Source organism: Rhipicephalus microplus, chromosome 3, assembly GCF_043290135.1.
Source record: "Rhipicephalus microplus isolate Deutch F79 chromosome 3, USDA_Rmic, whole genome shotgun sequence".
NCBI classification, from domain to species: Eukaryota; Metazoa; Arthropoda; class Arachnida; order Ixodida; family Ixodidae; genus Rhipicephalus; species Rhipicephalus microplus.
The window spans coordinates 109,625,590-109,638,630 of record NC_134702.1 but is presented as its reverse complement, the minus strand read 5'-3'; positions in this window follow the sequence as shown (position 1 = coordinate 109,638,630).

Genomic DNA, 13,041 nt, shown 5'->3' with positions numbered 1-13,041 from the left:
GAACGAGGAAGGTGCAGTGCGATTAGTGCTAAATTCAGCTAAATGTTTATTGTCAGTAGAAACAGGTTAATCATTGTACTTATTTGCATACTGTTTTTGCAATTTTAGACCTTCTATAAAGGGGTGTGAAAATTACGCAGACTTTGTACATGCATTCGAAATAATTCACAATCATTTTTTGTCCTACCGCACCTGTTACATACTTTATAAAAAATAATTTGGAGCTATACAAAGTGTACTTCTTTATTTATCTAAAATAAATCGTACTTTAACCAGTGAAATCCTGCTTATGCACGGCCTAGTTGGAATCGCTGACAAAGGTCCTTTTTGAAAATCGTCGTGGCAGCTGTAGCGGCCTGTGCAAAGTGCATCTTTATTGGTTTGGTAAGACATGTTTGTGTGCCCCATTGTTTTTAAAGCTCTTCTTGACAATGCTAGGAAAAAGCAGGTCCAATGACACAGCGACACAAGAGGACCTAAGCTTTCACATATAGTTGAAAAGGTCTAGTTGTAGGAAACTTGTAATAGCAAGCACTCATTCTTCTGCTTTCTCTCGTATCCAAAATCACTCTTTGGGGGGCCCTGAAACACTTTTTTGAGTCGTCATGAAAATAATTCACTGGAAGAGCTCATTGCCTCAGAAATTCTATGCCGCAAAAATGTTAAGAATCCGCCCAGTACGAGCAGAGTTACAAAGATTTGTCATACGCTGCAATCACGTCTTCTTGTTTCTCCTCCCAAGGAAAGTGCTAGAAGCTAAGCAGGGAGGGAGTGGAGTGGCAAACAAGGTATGTCACGCGCACTTCGTGACCTTGAGCACTTTTTTATTTTTTTTTTTTTGCAGCTTTTTCAATGAGATCATGCGCGCACCCGTGGACAAGTCGTGGTCGTTTGCGGCGACCTCCATAACGCGAGTGTGCCATGTTCAAATCAGCCAACAGCTGATAAATAGGCTTGCCATGTGTGATTTTCGAGCGTCTTTCCTAATTTGTCGAAGGAAGAGAAAGCAATTTTTAACTGACTTTTTTAATTTATTGAGAATTGCAGGCCGCGTGATGGGCTATATTATTTGGCTCGCGTGTTCTTGGAAGCCTCTACTTCCAATCGGCAGCCTTTTCTGACCATGCTCCAAAAGTGTTGCAGGGCCGCTTAAGAACATCACGATGAAGGGCTTGGTGGAGTCTCTTTTTTCTTGGCAAGCTTTACAACAGCGAGTTTGAATTTTACCGTATGTACAAATATTGTCTCTCATCGCAAGGGAATACAGGATGGATAAATGGTGAAATGTAAACTTTCTAAAACAAAGCATGTGTTCCAGCGTAGATATGGTGACTCCAACAAAGGGCACTGTTTACAGGACAGGCCTTCGCACGCCTCTGACGCAGAAAATAGTTCGTGCCCTGTCGTGAGCATGCATTTTTGCAGTGAGAGAGATGGGAAAGTAGAGAGAGACAGAAGAATGCTTGTGCAGTTTTGGCCGCCTATCTACAGGTTCGGGTGTTCAGGTATGATAATCTAAAGACCATTATTTGGGGAAGTCCATGGAAGAGACTTCGCACTTGCAGCCAGTTTCATGTATGTCATATTGATGAGGATGTGAAGTTGGCTGCTTTAATGTGCTTCCAGATGCAAAATTAGCTGCTCTAATCTGCTCTGAGATTGAAATTTTCGTAGCTGTAAAGTGCTCAAAAATGAAAATCCCAGCTGGTTTGTACCACCACTTTAACCTTCATTTTATCATTCATTTAAGCGCACGTGCTAGAAAGTCAACCATTTTGTGCATGCCCCAATTGCAAAGTTTAGTCCGTGTGGTAAAATACAAGCGCTGGCCATGATGGTAATTGTCCACTTTATATGGCATTTATGTTCATGCAAGCCTGGTAGTGTTAGTCGAGGCCAAAGGTTGCATGGTCACCGATGTACTCCTCTACTTTACTTTCCGCACACTCATATCCCAATTGCGAAACAACATTTAGACTGTACAATTAATGTGCCCTATACCATATCTGGCTTCATTATTTTCAGATTTTTGTGGAGAGAGAGAAGAAACATATTTTGAAAGCCTTGTTTGGGTTTGAGTTGTAGAGTGAGGATAGTTATAGCGTGGCAACAGGAAAACGACAAAGGGACAAGAAGTAGACTATTTGTCGTCGTTCTGTTCTTGTGCTATAACTATCGTCATGTCATACCAATCAGCCCAAACCGCCACACGTCTAGAGCGAGGCTTTACTGACCTCCCCTTAGATGGTTAGTATATGGTCAAAGAGGATTTTTTCGCCCAGATTCTTAATCGAGGCCTCCCATGTATGTTAGACTGGAGTGATTGACGTTGTGGAATATTGGCTCTGGGACAGTGCAAGTTAGAGTTGGTATGGAACCGTACGCTTGGCGATGAGGTCTATTTGGAGTTTGTTGTATTTTGTGCAATGTAAAGTAATTCGGCAGGGAGTATGTTTGTGCTTGCCTAAAGAGTGCGATTGGTTTTCAGAGAGAGCTTCAGGCAGTTTACGAAGCTCCTGTCAGGCTATTTGGAGGGATTCCAGGTAGGCCCTTCATTCCTGATGGCATTCGGCGTGGTCCACTGTCGGCCGATAAGTTACAGGCCAACTCTGGGAAGTATGTGAACATTAAGGTACTGAAGCCTCAACGTGGGTCTGGCAGTTGCCCTACTAATGTAGCGAGATTATGGTATCCATAAGTAGTGATCTAAACCAGTACATTTGGTGGGAGTTCGTTCTGGAGGAAGGATCGTAAGGCTGCCTGCCAGCTTGCCCTGACCGTGAATTCTTGAGAGGCATGTTCATCCTGTGTGATGGCTTGCATTATGGCATTTCTGCTATTGGCATGGAAGGAATGTAGTTGCAGAAATAAATGAGCCCTTTCTGCACTGGCCAGCCACTTATAGCAACTTATAGCCTGTGCTGACTTTTTGACCACTTTATCGCCATTCCATATTGTTAATAATTGGAAATGGTACGGTATGTGTCGATTTGTGCAGCATAAGAAACAGTGCACTTAGTGCTCTCATAGTTCGCAGTGTTTTCATTTAGAAAGGTTGTAATGACCGTCCTGTCACCCAATTGGCCCTCTGCAGCCCATCATGCGTGCACAGAAATGCCTCGCCTGGCTCGAGCGCCTCATCTGGAAGGCCAGGCTCTTCCAGATGGCTTGCTATTCAGGGTAGTGTCGTGAACCTGTTCACCCTACAGGCAACTCCACCTGCCCAGTCAGTGCCAAGCCAGTCTTTCTCACCGTAAGCACATTTTGGGATTCCCACTGATAGAAAGGAAAGGTGATCATACGGCTGGCAGATACAAATTAGGAAAGCACGACAGGACGCTCTTAATGAATCCATCAATGGCAACTCGTGGGCACGAGGTTGTGTGTGGCCCTGTCTACATAAAAGCTTTTTTCATGTATAGTGGGGGCGAGGTGTTGTTGGGTTTGAGACATGCGCATTAGTCGTCAGCAATGATGAGTGGCATGCTCTCCTCGACAGAATTTCTGCTGCAAGGAGTCTCTTCAGTGTCGGCTTAATTGCAGAGGAACACTGATAAAAAGCTTTTCACAGAGTCTTTTTTTTTTGCAATCAGAGCTCAGGTATACGGCGAGCCACAGTCGTCCTAATTTTTTGTGCAACATAGACTTTACTGATTTCGCTGCTTGTGTCCGTGTTTTAGAGTCTAGAGTTTGGGACCACAGTGTGATGTTAGCAATATTAAAGTTGCACATTGCTGTGTTTTTATATATGACCATGGCAGTGCATCTGCAGTCACGTTTTATTGTAAAAAAGTACAAAACTTGCCCAGTTTTGTGAAAGTAGCCCCATCATTGTGAATCTAGCCCATTTTGCAAGCTGTTACATTAAGGGATTTGTGCCGGCTCTTTATCAGGCACACTTGTGAGCCGTTGGGCTAGACTTCAGTAACTCTACAACCGATGAACAGAATTTTATGAAAATGTGCACTTTCTTTAGTATTAATGTATGAACATACCCCAAAAGCTTTATAAAAATATCTTAGCAAATAAAAAAATCACCGCATATCCAAGGAGTGAATGATAAGTGGGGTGAAGTACTGGAGGGTTTCTTCGCTAAACCATGAACCGTCCGCCAATATCGCCCACTACATCATAAAAGACGGGACAAGCACTGTATATGTTTATACAGGAAATTTTAATATTTGTAAGTGGTAGCTATATGTCGCTCTTGTTCCGCCTTCATTATAACGGCTTCATGGTTGATGAAGTGGTCGATTGGTGATGGGGTGTTGTGGGATCTTTGCAAGTACGAAGTAGTGGGCAGTTTGCAAAGGTGGAACTATAGGCGGTCAGGTACATACAAAGGATGGACAGATCCACGCCTTAGGGAGCTTAGCTCGTAGAAGTTAGGTATCCCGGGTAGCCTCCCATTTAGGTAGATGGATTCTCACGAGAGGACTGCCACCGCAATGAAGTCATTTGCACTCTGCATCAGCAGTGGGCAGCTGACGCAATCCTTGCTTTCAAATCGAAAAACATTCGTCATTTTTATGCCGATGCTGTTTTAGTCTGTGTGGTAGGAACTTATCTACCATGGTAGCCATGGTAGCATACTTGTGCTAAACTTGCTCCTTCCAGAAAATGTTACGTCTGTACTTTTCTAAAGCTGGTCATTTACCCGGGTCGAACCTTAAACTTGTTATCTTTTATCGCTAAGTAAACCCAGTGCAAGAGAGAGAGCCTGTTTATAAAGAGCAAAATTCTGCCATTGCAGTTTCACTTGCTCAAGCGGAGTTAAGCAGAAAAAGAAAAATGTGCACATTCATTTCCCACAGCACAGCCCCAGTGAACGCTCGAGCAGCCAAGGCTCCAGCGGTGGGCCAGGCTGATGCAGGAAGCGAGCTGCCTCGCTATTTCCTGCGAAGCCAAGCCCGGCAGCTCTTGCAGGGGCAGCATGTTGCTGAGAAGCGAAAGCTTGAGGCCAGTGAGAACAGCAGTGGCAAGAGGAGGCGCCTGGAGACGCCTGGCATTTCTGCTATTGGCATGGAAGGAATGTAGTTGCAGAAAAAAATGAGCCCTTTCTGCACTGGCCAGCCACTTATAGCAACTTATAGACTGTGCTGACTTTTTGACCACTTTATCGCCATTCTGTATTGTTAATATTTGGAAATGGTACGGTATGTGTTAATTTGTGCAGCATAAGAAACAGTGCACTTAGTGCTCTCATATTTCGCAGTGTTTTTATTTAGAAAGGTTGTTTTGACCGTCCTGTCACCCAATTGGCCCTCTGCAGCCCATCATGCGTGCACAGAAATGCCTCGCCTGGCTCGAGCGCCTCATCTGGAAGGCCAGGCTCTTCCAGATGGCTTGCTATTCAGGGTAGTGTCGTGAACCTGTTCACCCTACAGGCAACTCCACCTGCCCAGTAAGTGCCAAGACAGTCTTTCTCACAGTAAGCACATTTTGGGATTCCCACTGATTGAATGGAAAGGTGATCATACGGCTGGCAGATACAAATTAGGAAAGCACGACAGGACGCTTTTAATGAATCCATCAATGGCAACTCGTGGGCACGAGGTTGTGTGTGGCCCTGTCTACATAAAAGCTTTTTTCATGTATAGTAGGGGCGAGGTGTTGTTGGGTTTGAGACATGCGCATTAGTCATCAGCAATGATGAGTGGCATGCCCTCCTCGTCAGAATTCCTGCTGCAAGGAGTCTCTTCAGTATCGGCTTAATTGCCGGGGAACACTGATAAAAAGCTTTTCACAGAGTCTTTTTTTTGCAATCAGAGCTCAGGTATACGGCGAGCCACAGTCGTCCTAATTTTTTGTGCAACATAGACTTTACTGATTTCGCTGCTTGTGTTCGTGTTTTAGAGTCTAGAGTTTGGGACCACAGTGTGATGTTAGCAATATTAACCTGTTCAGTCCGTGAGTACCCAAATAGGTACATTTGAAAAACGCGCGCTATGCTCCTATAGTCGAAGACCGCTAGGCGAAAATGGGTTCTTCTGGACGCGGAAGCATCAGTTAACAAAATCCCCACGAGATGTCGTCGCAGGTTCATGTATGCTCTCGCAATACAGACGAGTATGGCGGCGTCACGGAAAGAAAGCGCGTGCAAGCGACCAGGTGAGTTTAACTTTTTTTCATTCATTAAATACTACATATGTGTTCTTAAATATTGTATATTAACGTTCAGGATATATTAGAGAAGGAGCATGGAAAGTTTCAGCCTGTTCCTACGTCTTGCCTTAGAGATAGCGCAACTTATTTACAACTGTACCCAATTGGGTACTTCAGGTCGTTACGTTGAAAATAAATTTGACTCTGTTGATTGTTACAGGCAAGTTACTCAGCGATGAGGAGATTCAAGAGCTACTCTTTCAGAGCGACATTGACTTGTCTGATGATGACGACGTTCTGGATGTGCCACGCAGCAGCAGTGAATGCTCAGGTAGCAGCAGTGACGATGATGATGAAGTTGAAGATGACACGCCAGCTAGCCACAATGTTCAAGGTCGTGGCCCCATTTGGAAAGCGGCAGAGTGCGTGCTCCGTTTCAGTTATTTGTTTTGAAGATAACAGCATTATTTGACTGCAGCCTATTGAGTTTACCTTGTGACTGGTACTTTTTATCGCAGCTTCCCTCTCAGGTGCACTTCGGACTCTGCGCCGTGCCAAGTCCACTCAAGGTTTCCTATGTCTCCGTTTGCCTACTTTGCGAAGTATTTTCCGGAAACCTTTTGGAAGCTCTGCGCAGAACAAACAAATCTCTATTCTGTTCAGATGCGTGACCACAGGTCAGTGCGAACGTCGCCGGCAGAAATGAAAAAACTTGCCGGAATACACCGGCTAATGGGCCTTCTCGGACTCCCAAGAGCAAGACTCTACTGGTCCCGCATATCGGCTGTGCCTCTTGTCACAGAAACCATGACACGCGACGGATTCTTCGAGTTACGTGGTATGCTGCACTTCGTGGACCTCAGCCAAACAACCGATGCACAAACTGAAAACAAGTTGTTCAGAGCGGAACCCATCATCGAGTCATTTCGAAAAGCGTGCCTCGAGCTACCGCGTCCAAAAGCAGTATCTGTCGACGAACAAATGATTCCATTCAGCGGACGTTGTCCTGCCCAACAATACGTGCCCAGTAAACCAAATCCCGTCGGCCTTAAGAACTTTGTTTTGTCCAGTTCTGATGGACTTGTGTTAGATTTCGTCATCTACACAGGTAAAGGAACTGTTCCTGAAGCCGATACGAAAGAACTTGGTCTTGGCGGGGCAATAGTGAAGCGTCTTCTGCATACAGTGCCGGAAGAACAACCAGTTCATGTGTTCACAGACCGTTTTTTTACAGGTTTGAAGCTTGCCGAATACCTTCTCCGAAGGAATGCACATCTTACCGGTACAATTACGGCAAACAGAACTGGAGGTGCGGCACCAAAGCTTCCAAACGAAAAGAACATGAAACGAGGCGAATCATGCTGCGTTGTCCGCAGTGATGGAGAAATGTGTCTCACGAAGTGGAAGGATCGAAAATCAGTCATGATTCTTTCGACTGCCTGCGGCATCACTCCAGAAGGCACTTGCAGAAGATGGTCGAAGGAAGAGAGGGAGAAAGTAGATGTGCCGCAGCCGCACTGCATCAAAATATACAACAAAAACATGGGCGGTGTTGATCTTGCGGACAGATATGTGTCCTATTACAGGACAAAAATACGTACGAAGAAGTGGACCATTAGGGTATTTTCCCACTTTCTAGACCTAGCGGTTGAAAATGCCTGGATTGAATACAGGAATGACTGCAAACTCATGGACGTTGCAGCAAAAAATATTCTCGATCAATTCGAGTTTAAGAACCGAGTTGCGGAAACGCTGATTCGCGCCCACGTCGACGAAATGCAAGAAGCCGTAAACGAAGTAGAGCAGGATCTTGAAATTGGCGAGACTGCTGCACTCCCTAAACGTACCAAGGTGACTTCCATGCCGCCAAGTGAGGTCCGATTGGACAAGTACGGGCATTTTCCAGAGCATGTGCCCTTAAAGTCTCAGATGAGATGCCGCAATCAAGGTTGCAGCGGAAAAACACGCGTTAGATGCACTAAATGTGACCTGATTCTTTGCCTTCTCAACAGAAACTGCTTTCTTGACTTTCACTCATGTTAGGCCTGTTGTACCCAAATGGGTACAGCTAATTTCTCGTCTGAAATTACAGTTTTCGTTTTTTCTTCTTCCGAAAAGTGTTTCGGGGCTTTCAAATGGTTGCAATAAAGAGTTTATAAGAGTTTACCCTGGCTAGTTTTTCCTCAGGTCTGAAGAGGTTAAAGTTGCACATTGCTGTGTTCTTATATATGACCATGGCAGTGCATCTGCAGTCACGTTTTATTGTAAAAAAGCACAAAACTTGCCCAGTTTTGTGAAAGTAGCCCCATCATTGTGAATCTAGCCCAGTTTGCAAGCTGTTACATTAAGGGATTTGTGCCGGCTTTTTATCAGGCACACTTGTGAGCCATTGGGCTAGACTTCAGTAACTCAACCGATGAACAGAATTTTATGAAAATGTGCACTTTCTTTAGTGTTAATGTATGAACATACCCCAAAAGCTTTATAAAAATATCTTAGCAAATAAAAAAATCACCGCATATCCAAGGAGTGAATGATAAGTGGGGTGAAGTACTGGAGGGTTTCTTCGCTAAACCATGAACCGTCCGCCAATATCGCCCACTACATCATAAAAGACGTGACAAACACTGTATATGTTTATACAGGAAATTTTAATATTTGTAAGTGGTAGCTATATGTCGCTTTTGTTCCGCCTTCATTAAAACGGCTTCATGGTTGATGAAGTGGTCGATTGGTGATGGGGTGTTGTGGGACCGTCCGCCAATATCGCCCACTACATCATAAAAGACGAGACAAACACTGTATACGTTTATACAGGAAATTTTAATATTTGTAAGTGGTAGCTATATGTCGCTTTTGTTCCGCCTTCATTAAAACGGCTTCATGGTTGATGAAGTGGTCGATTGGTGATGGGGTGTTGTGGGATCTTTGCAAGTACGAAGTAGTGGGCAGTTTGCAAAGGTGGAACTATAGGCGGTCAGGTACATACAAGGGATGGACAGATCCACGCCTTAGGGAGCTTAGCTCGTAGAAGTTATGTATTCCGGGTAGCCTCCCATTCAAGTAGATCGATTCTCACGAGAGGACTGCCACCGCAATGAAGTCATTTGCACTCTGCATCAGCAGTGGGCAACTGACGCAATCCTTGCTTTCAAATCGAAAAACATTCGGCATTTTTATGTTGATGCTGTTTTAGTCTGTGTGGTAGGAACTTATTTACCATTGTAGCCATGGTAGCATAATTGTGCTAATCTTGCTCCTTCCAGAAAATGTTATGTCTATACTTTTCTAAAGCTGGTCATTTACCCGGGTCGGACCTTAAGCTAGTTATCTTTTATCGCTAAGTAAACCCAGTGCAAGAGAGAGAGCCTGTTTATAAAGAGCGAAATTCTGCCATTGCAGTTTCACTTGCTCAAGCGGAGTTAAGCAGAAAAAGAAAAATGTGCACATTCATTTCCCACAGCACAGCCCCAGTGAACGCTCGAGCAGCCAAGGCTCCAGCGGTGGGCCAGGCTGATGCAGGAAGCGAGCTGCCTCGCTATTTCCTGCGAAGCCATGCCCGGCAGCTCTTGCAGGGGCAGCACGTTGCTGAGAAGCGAAAGCTTGAGGCCAGGGAGAACAGCAGTGGCAAGAGGAGGCGCCTGGAGAGCCCCCCCTAGCAGGCCAAGCCCGCCGAGGATCCCGAGGCAGCCAGTCCTGGCCAGCGTCGCAGCCAGGGACCGCCTCATGATGAGAGGACATCTTTCGTATAACATTTGTTCTGGTCAACCATGTTCCTATCGATGACCGGCTGAAATGTTTTGCACTGCAAGTCATCAGAATGGCTGCTCGCTTTTGAGGAACACTGAAGCACGTTTTGAATTTAAATAAATGAGCTTTTGCTCTGATGTCATGAAATTTCGTGCTCTAAAAACTTGTCAAGCTTTTTTCAGAACTAGTGCAAGCAGCTGTATTTTGGTTAGAAATTGCAGCAAGCATCTCGTACGATGATGCAAATATTTCTGCTGTAAAGGTTGGTGGAAGCTTCTGGACAGTTACCACCTGCAGAGCTTCACATACCATCAGGACCCAGGTGAAACTTTCCTGCTGATTGGCTATTGCTTCCAGCAGTGCTGGTCTATTAGCACACTCCGAGGAGATAATGGAACCAGCAGGTGATGGAACCAGTAGCTGGTGGTTCCAGCGGGTGTTGAAACCAGCAGCTGATAGAACCAGCAGCTGATGGAACCAGTAGCTGGTGGTTCCAGCAGGTGTTGAAACCAGCAGCTGATAGAACCAGCAGCTGATGGAACCAGTAGCTGGTGATTCCAGCGCAGTATTGCAGGCTGTCAGCCAACTTGTAACTCGCCGACATGAAGCACACCTCCAAGCAACAAAGCAGGCAATAAGCCTAATTCGAGCTGCATATTGTCAGCTGCAGGCTTTATTGCAGCTTGAACCAGCTGAAATACGGCCTGTTTCTAAGTGAAAATTAGTCCCTTCACAGCTGAACAATCGTCACATTCCAATTTCGTAATACTTAGTAATATTGTGAGGAACCGGTTTATTCGGCCAGGCTCGAGCTAAATCACGCTGGTGATGATATTTTTAGATGAAGATGTACAGGTGATGATGATTGCAAAGAGAATAAAGAGTCATTCGCTTGTCGCGCTCACACTAATGCCCCCGCGCAGTGAAAGCGGCCGCCTGGTCGCTTGACAGTATTATGAAATGCGTCGCGCATAAGGCTTTAAACGAGATACGTGCACTATCTCTGTTCCTCGGCAACGATGATCAGGACTAGCGCTAAGAGGAGAAACGCTGTAATTGACAGGAGATGTCAGTTCGACCATCGTGTATGGCCCAATAAAGCGACTGATGAATTTGTCGCATAGGCCGGGGACGCGTAATGGAGTCCATAGAAGAACTTCGTCACCAGGGGAAAAACTCACAACACGGCCAGACGAGTCGTAGCGAGATTTTCGAGTGTCTTGAGAGAGGCCGGTGTTAACACGGGCCTGGTGACGGCAGTGTGCGAGACAAGACAGCAATTCTTCAGAGAAAGGAGCCGTCGAGGGTGCAGGGGCCGAAAGGAAAGAGACATCCAGAGCGAAACTCGGCGAGCGACCATGGACGAGAAAAAAATGGGGAAAAGCCGGTAGTGCGTTGAGCAGCCGTATTATAGGCGAATGTCACGAAAGGTAGAATTGCATCCCAGTTCGTGTGGTTGGGGTGAATGTAATGGCGATCATGTCCGATAGGGTCCGATGAAACCGTTCAGTCAATCCGTTGGTCTGCGGGTGGTAGCTAGAAGTGGTCTTGTGAACAGTGTTCGAGGCACGCAAAGCTTGCTCGACAATGGAAGATAGGAAGACTTTGCCACGATCACTGAGGAGAATGCGTGGAGCTCCATGACGCAAAAAGATGTGGCGAAGAAAGAAATCGGCCATCTCAGTGGCAGTCCCAGATGGTATAGAAGCTATTTTTGCGTAGCGGGTAAGGTGGTCGACTGCCGTGACAATCCAGCGATTCCCATTAGATATAGGAAGAGGGCCAACAAGTCGATTCCAACGACTTCAAAAGGTGAGGCGGGACAAGGAAGAGGTTGCATTAAGCCAGCCGGAGCAGTTGTCGGTCGTTTTTGCCGTTGGCAATGGACACAGGAGGCGACGTACTTAGCGACGGCAGAAGAGAGGCCAGGCCAAAAACAACGAATTCGAATTTTGTCGTAAGTCTTGTGGTAGCCTAGATGAGCAGCGGTTGGATCATCATGAAAGGCTTCCAGAACTTCACGTTGCAGAGAACGTGGAATGACGGGTACCCACTTGTTGCCATCGATGTGGTAAATGTAGCGACATAAAGCATCACCGACAAGCTTAAGGGGGGACGCGGCCTTCGAAAACCGAAAAAATGTCAAAACAGTCCATTTTTAGAAAACAGTATATTTGGTCAGTATAATCTATAAACTACCTCCTCTGTAAATATCAGCGCCGAATTCGCGCTAAAAGTACCTCAAATAAAATATTTAGCTAGCCGAGGCAGCACCTGAGGAGCGAGTGATCGTCAAAAATACCCCCTAACTTCGCGCGCACGCCGTTTCTCCCCTGCTCAACCGAGCGCCGCCATCTTGGTCACGTTTTGTTTGTGATTTCTTGCTTTTTTTTTCCCGCCATCAGCGGTGAGAACAACGGCGTGGTCGAGGCGTAACTGGCTTGCGATTGGGTAGCGCGCGGGGTATTCGAGTTTCCCGCTTTTCAAACGCGGAGCTACAATTGGACGGAGCGCGCGCTCCTTTGGAGCGAGAGGAAACGAGTGGTTGCTATTGGCTGGTGCGCGCGCTCACGTGCTCATCTCCCACGCATGGTGCGGCTGCCGCGCCGGCCGCGCGGCTTGTTGTCTGCTCCGACTTGTTCGTTGCAAACGTTCTCCGTGTGCTTCTTCGTCTTTTGCGATTGGCCTCGGCACTGTCGTGCAAACCGTCTTCACGAGACGATAGTTCTGCGCAGCCCCCCGATCGTCGAGTTCTCCCGTGCCTTCTGCTTGAACAGTCGCAAGTTGCCGGACGCACGACCCACGCAGCTCTTTGTGCCGAGGAGGCTCTTCAAAAGCTTTGCGCGTGGTTTGCGGCGATGGATATCACGCTTCCAGGAAACGCGCGACTGCGCTCCCTTTCGGTAAACGAAAGCGCCGAGCGCCTATTCCACGGCATTCGCGGAATAACCCAACAAGTCGGCAGTCAGTCGGCAATAACGAAGTCACCCTGGATCCTCAGCCGTCAACAAGTTATCGCAACCCAGCGGACAATGCAGAGGTGGTGCGACGCAGGTGCGCATCAGAGTCATCAACTGAAGGCATGCTTATCGATGTTATCACGCATCAACGTGAGGCTGCACGCTCGCCTAACCGAGATCGGGCAGTTGAACATGACGGTGAAACGATCGATGTGGAAATGACAGG